The sequence below is a fragment of the Mus caroli genome, chromosome 15 (genome assembly GCF_900094665.2).
Source record: "Mus caroli chromosome 15, CAROLI_EIJ_v1.1, whole genome shotgun sequence".
NCBI lineage: Eukaryota > Metazoa > Chordata > Mammalia > Rodentia > Muridae > Mus > Mus caroli.
Genome location: NC_034584.1, coordinates 39317898 through 39325464, shown reverse-complemented (window position 1 = coordinate 39325464; position 7567 = coordinate 39317898). Strand labels below are relative to the sequence as shown.

The 7567-nt window shown below is 40.4% G+C and overlaps 1 pseudogene across 9 annotated transcripts in view; it reads right to left on the bottom strand.

Moving 5' to 3' along the window:
• Positions 1–7567, bottom strand: part of LOC110310532 — a 120043-nt pseudogene that overhangs the window by 36335 nt on the left and 76141 nt on the right. For 2 of the 9 annotated variants that reach the window (XR_003834979.1, XR_003834980.1), the window contains exon 2: positions 3149–3191. The exons of 5 other annotated variants lie outside the window; for them this stretch is intronic. The product of XR_003834979.1 is annotated as a protein SMG5 pseudogene, transcript variant X3 (transcript). Of the gene's footprint in view, positions 1–3098; positions 3192–7567 lie in introns of those variants that run through there. 2 more of the 9 variants (XR_003834982.1, XR_003834983.1) reach the window with 2 other exon arrangements.

The window sequence follows — 7567 nt, the reverse complement described above, 5'->3', positions numbered from 1 at the left end:
TTTCAGGAAGGTGCACTGTTATCTGGTGTTTGGACCTCCTCCTGGCAGAAGATGAAGGCCCAAAACAGGATCTTTCCCAGAAGCTGTGTTGCTTTGGCCTGTCACAGAAGCCGTTGTTTCAGTAGTCCACACTCTCACCTGTGTAGACTACTTTCCGTGGAGTCCCAGAAACAAGGTGGCTCCCGAGGAACCTGAGGCAGAAGCCTCTCAGGCCTGGCGGACACCTGTGCTCTGACCAGGAAGGTGGCTTGTTGTCTGGAGCCGAAAATGGTGCCACCTCAGAGGCTCTGTGGCTCTCACCTGTCCCAGAGACTGCTGGCCTCTGTATTCCACACTCTCAACTGTGCAGACTGCCCTCCGCAGAGTCCCGTAACCAAGCTGGCTCCCGTGGAACCTGAGGCAGAAGCCTCTCAGGCAGGGCGGACACCTGTGCTCTGACCAGGAAAGTGGCCGGTTGTCTGGAGCCGAAAATGGCCTAAAAGGAAATTTTTATGTGCATGTATGTCTCTACACACCTGTGTCCTCCAGTCTTCAATTTCTTATATAATTTGCTATGGATTTGGGGGTTTTATTATTTTAATATTTTGACTTTTCTTAATGATGCTAGTCTTTTCTTTTTTAAGCTTTAATATCTGACAAGAACTTAAAGTCCCTGAAGAAAGAAATTAAAGAGGATATCAGAAGATGAAAAGATCTCCCATGCTCATGGATAATTAGGATTAACACAATGAAAATGACCACCTTACCAAAAGCAATCTACAGATTCAAAGCACCCCTTATCAAAATTTCAACAGAACTTCTTATAGACCTTAAAAGAGCAATTCTCAACTCCATATGGAAAAACAAAAAGCCCAGGATAGCCAAAACTATCCTGAACAATAAAAGAGCTTCTGGGGGAATCACCATACCTGACATCAAGCTGTACTACAGAGCAATAGTGACAAAAACTGTCTGGCATTTATAGAAAGACAGACAGGCTGATCAATAGAATCTAATCGAAGACTCAGAAATAAACCCACATACCTATGAACATTTGATTTTTGACAAAGAAGGCAAAACTATAAATGGAAAAAAAAAGAAAGCATGTTTAACAAAATGGTGCTGGTCTAACTGGCAGTCTGCATGCAGAAGAATCCACATAGATCCATATTTATCATCCTGCATAAAACTCAAGTCCAAGTGGATCAAGGACCTTAACATAAAACCAAATACAACAAATCTCATACAAGAGAATGTGGGAAATAGCCTTGGGCATATTGGTACAGTAGACAATATTCTTGAGCAGAACACCAATGGCTCAGGTTCTAAGATCAATAATTGGTAAATGGGACCTAATGAAACTGAAAATTTTCTGTAAGGCAAAGGACACTGTCAATTGGAAAAACAGCAGCCCACAGATTGAGAAAGGATCTTCACCTACCCTAAATCTGACAGAGAGCTAATATACAACTAATTTTTCTAATTTAACCCCCAAATTAGATAAGAGTTCTATGGTCTGTTACCCATTTGAAGAGGCTTGTGGATCTCTCATCTCCACAAAAGGCAAGTGATGGACCCTTCTGTTGTGGGGTATTCACCAAAGCAAACTGCTCAGACGTGGGTTTATGCCAAGAGGAAGTTTTTATTAGCCATTCGGCAACTTCACTGGGTGTTCTGAATCCCAGTATAGCTCAGACCCTTTCTCAGGGTGAGCTTTAAGCACAAAATCTATGTCTTCAGTTGACATACTTCAGTTAACAAGAACTGTTAGCCAGAAAAGAACTGCAGAAGCCAAAATGCACAGTTAGTACATTGAGAAGCTTTCCCATAATTATGTTCTTTGATAGGTCTTTGTATAGGCTTTGTCTTCATCCTTGCCTTGGCAGGTGGCTTTATAGCTTGCATGGCACTGTCATCATGGAGTCAGCTGTGCTAAGGTCTGGGAACCTACTAGGATCTGGGGCCCAATAAACCTGTTAAACTGGCTATTGACATGAGCTACTAGTCATTACTCTTACCTGTACTGTAGTTCCTGAGTATTCCACAAAAGCTCTCCCACTGCACCAAAACCTTCTTTAAAAAAATAACATGTGTGTATGTGTATGGGGTTGGGAGGGCAGGGGAGGGAATTTATGGTGTTCAAACATCCAACATACTTCAACTCTCTGCCTTCGTGAAAACACAGCCAAGAAAGTTTTTAGAGGCCAAAATCAGGTCTTGCCTTTTCTCTGCTCAAAAAACATCAAATGCCTTTTATTGTATTCAAGTTTAGGTAAAAATCATTGAGATGGCACACAAGGTCCTCATAATCTGTTCACTTATAAATCTTGGTCCCACAATGATACCTTTTCAGCTTGCCATTGCTGTCTCTTCTGCCATGAGTCACCTAGCTACCTTAACATGAGAAGCAAGAGCCTAAGTCAGGCCTTTGCAGCAGCCTTTCATGCTGCACTGCTGAGTGATACTCTATCTGGATCTGAATGTGGTTCACTCTCTCCATTCCTTCGTCTCATGAGGACAGTTCTTCTTTATCCACATCACATAAAAATCACAGCCTGTCCCATCACTGCCTCCTCTCTCATTATGTCCTTCCATAGCAAATTACTGTCTGGCCACCTCCATTTGCACATCTGCAATCTTAGTCTGTCCATGAAAACCAACCTAAGGAATGGCATCTCCTGAGACTCTTTCATTTCTGAAATCCTCCAAATTGACTATGCACCACCTCACTTACATTTGGTAGTGATGCTCACTTTCTGTTAAGTTTAAGCAACAGTGTTTTTAGCTGCTATATTTTTACTTTCCTTTTTGTTGTTTTGTTTCCTTGACAATAAATCTATATACTCCCTGTAGCAAAAATTGCTTTTTATTGGTTTTTTTGGTTGGTTGATTTTTAAGCAGGGACTCGCTTTCTAGTAATGGTTCGCCTAAAATTGTCTCTGTTGACCAGGCTAGTCTTGAAGTCACAGAGAACTAGCAGCTTCTGCCTAGGATTAAAGATATGCCAAACACATTTGGCCCAAAACAATAGTTCTTTTGTATAGTCTTTTATAATTCCAAAGACAAATGTATTTTTATTTCAATAAATAGTATAAGGGGTGAACAGTAATAGTAATTACCACTAGATGTGTAATTAGCAAGGAGCCTGTGGATAGCATAATATCGTCACCTTGTGCAGATGAGATTCAGGTAGCCCACACACGTCCTGAAGCCTGTCTGGGATGGAGAATAAGAATCAAAGCCTTTTAAAGTCCACAGTTCACAATCTATTCCTCTAACACTGTCCCAAATTAATTATTTCCATTTGTTAAGCATCTACTATGGGTCTGGGTATGCCTGGCACTTCACAGGTTAGTTCACACTCAGAAAAACACAGTTGGCAAATAGTATCAGTTTTGCTTTATGAATGAGAAAACCATAGCTCAGGGGGTTCTACCACCTGACTAAGGAAGAACTCTCCAGGAACGGAAGCCATGGATGCTCAACTCAACTGCACAATTGCACTCACTGTGTATGTGCTGCCTGGCAGCTCAAAGACCTGTTTAAATAACATGCTATGCACTGAGGTTGCTGAGCTTTGTCAGAGTTCACAGAGTCCTTCTTCTGTGAGATTATAATCACAAAAGCTGCTTCACCTGGAGGCAGCCCCTCCCTTTAGCCTTCTTTCATGGACTGGTGTTAAACTTCAATATCAAGAGAAAAGAATTGACAGGTGACAAGGAAAGGGGTTTCCCCAACCCCTTTGGTTCTGGCAGGGTTTAGGTTATCTTAGCATGTCTTTTCTTCTCTCATTTGCCTATATTTCTGTGAAAGAAACCAAGATTATGAAAAAGATGGAGAAAGCTAAAGAGGTGACCATTCCTCTATGCCTTAATTACCTATAGATTTAAAAAAAAATGGCAGCCCTTTGCTCCCAGTGTGTCCCTCAGCAGTGTGACTGACCTAACAGAAGCTTTCTAAAGACTGATTTTTTAAAAAATCATTAAGCATTCATTTTAAAATGTCATAATAAATAATAATAATGTTTACATATGTATACATGTATGTTTAATCCTTGAAATTGTCATACATATATATGTATGAATATGATAAAATTCACTTCTCACTCTCACTCCAAATCCCACCAGTACTCCACAACATATTTCCCTCCCAGCTTCAAGTCCTCTTTTTATAATTTTTATTATTTATTTATATTTTCTTGCTGTGTCCAGTCGTTGCTGCCCATATGTGCAAGGGTTTGGGATCCTGCATTGGGGCCACACTCCAAAAGAAAAGTAACCATCTTCACAGATGAGCACTCTCAGCCAATTATTTTCAGCACGTTGAATGATGATACATCTCTGCATTAACCACACCCACTGCCGTAAGAAGTTTCTCTGATCAAGGATGATCAATCACAAATCAATGGGTATAAACATATATATTTATAAGGCAATATGATTATAAGACCACTTAGAAAAAACACCAATAGTTTCTCCCCTAGAGCCTTTAAATCCCCTAGCCAGGGATTTGACAATCTTTAAAGTATATGAATTTCTGTCTATGGAACAGGTCTCAAATTAATTCAAATAAGTAGTTGGTTACTCCTATATGCAGTCTTGCCACTATTGCAGTGGATACATAATGACTGGCAGGTTAGTATTATAACATACAGGGTGCATACCTGGGTGGGACCATTTATGTCTTTTATCCTTTAGCAGCCTGCACAGCAGCCTCCAACCTTTGTATGATAAGAGTAAGGAGAGTTTTCCTGTCAGTTTAAGACTGGTTTCTTTGTGTGCCGTAACTAAAGCATGTGGTGTCTTCAGCAATAGGTGTTATCATTTAGTTATGGTGCACAATCAAGAGCAATGGTAATAAATAGCCTGACATGATCTGGGTGACTCTTGTGCATTTCTAACTCACAGGGAGTTAACATTTACCAGACACTGAGATTTTCATATAATAGACCGTCATGTCTGAAACCAGATTTCTTATTTGTTCACATATATATATATATATATTTCAAACCCCATATGTGTGTGTGTATATATATACATACATATATATATAGAGAGAGAGATAATGATATACATATTATATATATACTATGCATATATATCTATTTCTTTAAATTGGCTTGCACCTATTCCACGCTAGTGTTTCCCAGTGCTCCTCAGACTGTTTTTTTTTTTTTTTTTTTTTTTTGCGGGGCGGGGGGGAGAGTGGGTTTTTCGAGACAGGGTTTCTCTGTATAGCCCTGGCTGTCCTGGAACTTATGCTTTTGTGTGCCTGTGGCATCCGGGAACAAAATTCAAATTCTACACTTAAGAATCCAGAGTCCAGTCTTCAGAAGAAGACTTTGAAAATAGATAAAATAAACTAATAATAAACGAGGAGGATTTGCTGAGGAGAATAATGACTCCGGGAAGAATCGGGAGCCCGAGCCAAGCTCCCCAGCACAATCCTGAATTGCATGGCTGTCAGTCAAGCCCTTGATTCCCCTGTGCAATAGATCAGCAAAGCCAGCAGCTCCATCTCCAGCATCTGTACTTACACCCTGCTGGGCTTTGCTTGTGCGGTTGCTTTGTTTGCTGGGTCTTTGGGTGGGTGAGTTTGCTCTGCTTTGCTTTATTTCAAAGAAAAACTTCAGTTCTGAACTTTGATCCTTATGCAGCCAATGCTTTGATAATATCAGAGGCCAAATATGTCTTATCAGTGTAGACAAAGCCCTAAGGTTTCTAGCATGTTCTGTCTGCTCCTTCCCACCACCACTCCGCCCAGCCTGCATGTTAAAGACCTGAACTGAGAGCCTAAGTCTTTCTGAGCTTTTCTGTCTTCTGAAGCTTGATCCCCACCTCCAGCACCAAGGAGTTATGAAAAACGTCTTTAATTCAAGAAAATACTTTGTGCAATTTTAGTATCTGCATTATGACTTCTTGTGACCGATTTTCACAGAAAGAAGTAGGGCTTCTCAAAATTACATCTGTAAACACAGGGACAGTGGGGGGTATGGAGGGGAAGACTGAGAAAATGAGCCTATAATAAGTGGAGAAGGGAGGGGCAAGGAGGGAAGGAATAAAACCTGGGGTTTTCTGGTTGTTTTTGTTTCCTGCAGCTGGATGACGGTATATTTTTGTTGTTTACTTCTGCCATCTAGTGGTTACTATAGAGTAATGCCTAAATCAGAGTGGTCTAAATTGAACACCTTTTTCATTATTTTTATTTAAAATTTTTCAGACACGTACACATGTATTTTATCATGTTCAGCCCTCTCTTCCCTCTCTGATATTCCTTGGATCCTCCATTCATGCCATTCTTAACAAAAACCGCTTCTAATTTTATTTTTGTAACGTTTTTAAAACTGATTAAGTCCAACTGGTATTATCCAGTATTTATCTTTGCAACAAGTCCTGCGCCTTGTGAAACTATGCCGGGGCCAAACAAACACAGAAGTGGATGCTCACTGTCAGCTATTGGATGGATCACAGGGCTCCCAATGGAGAAGCTATAGAAAGTACCCAAGGAGCTAAAGGGATCTGCAACCCTATAGTTGGAACAACATGATGAACTAACCAGTACCCCGGAGCTCTTGTCTCTAGCTGCATATGTATCGAAAGATGGCCTAGTCGGCCATCACTGGAAAGAGAGGCCCATTGGACTTGCAAACTTTATATGCCCCAATACAGGGGAATGCCAGGGCCAAAAGAATGGGAATGGGTGGGTAGGGAAGTGGGGGGGGGGNGGTATGGGGGACTTTTGGGATAGCATTGGAAATGTAATTGAGGAAAATACGTAATAAAAAAAAAGAGAGAGAGAAAAAAAAAAAAAAAACAAGTCCTGCGCCATTCTGTCTGTGACTGATCCATGTTTGTCATTGTCAACAGGAAGCCATATCTTGACAACAAAGACGAATTTGGAGAAGTCACAGATTTCTCTCAGCCAGCATCATTCACTGGGTAAAGTATCTCGTATTTAAAATTCTACTGGGTCAACCAATTGCTTTTTCTAAATATTGAATATGCATTTTAACTGCTAATTGTATCCTCAAAGCAAAACAATTGAACAAAGCAATAAAATAGAACTATAGTTTCTGAGTATTTTAGCTAAAAATCAAAAATACATGTACTGCCCTTTTTTAAAAGTTATATATAACATCACACATATGTTATATAGTCATTTGTATCAATTTTTTAAGTTTCACTTTAAATAACTTATTTTAAAATTGAGAAAAAATAAAATAGGAAATATTTTTAGAGAAGGTTACACTTGACACATGGTTGACAATGCAGTAAAGGACAATAGTACACAGGTAGAAGAATTTGTTGACTCAAAGATCTCCAGGCAGACTCAAAAAGTCCTGCTATGTAGCTCAGTCTTGCTAGGAACTTGCAGTTTTCCTGCCTATAGTCCTCTCTGTTTGGGATTGCAGGCATGCACTGCAATGCCTATGTAATTTCAAAACCTTTCCCTGGGGGCGAGGAGGGGGGAATCTCCCCATGATCACCATCTGGTTCTGCTGAAAACTCAGCAATGTAGAGCAGGGTGCAGTGTTTCACAGTGCTGTGCAGCAGGGTGCAGTGTTTCACAGTGCTGTGCAGCAGGGTGC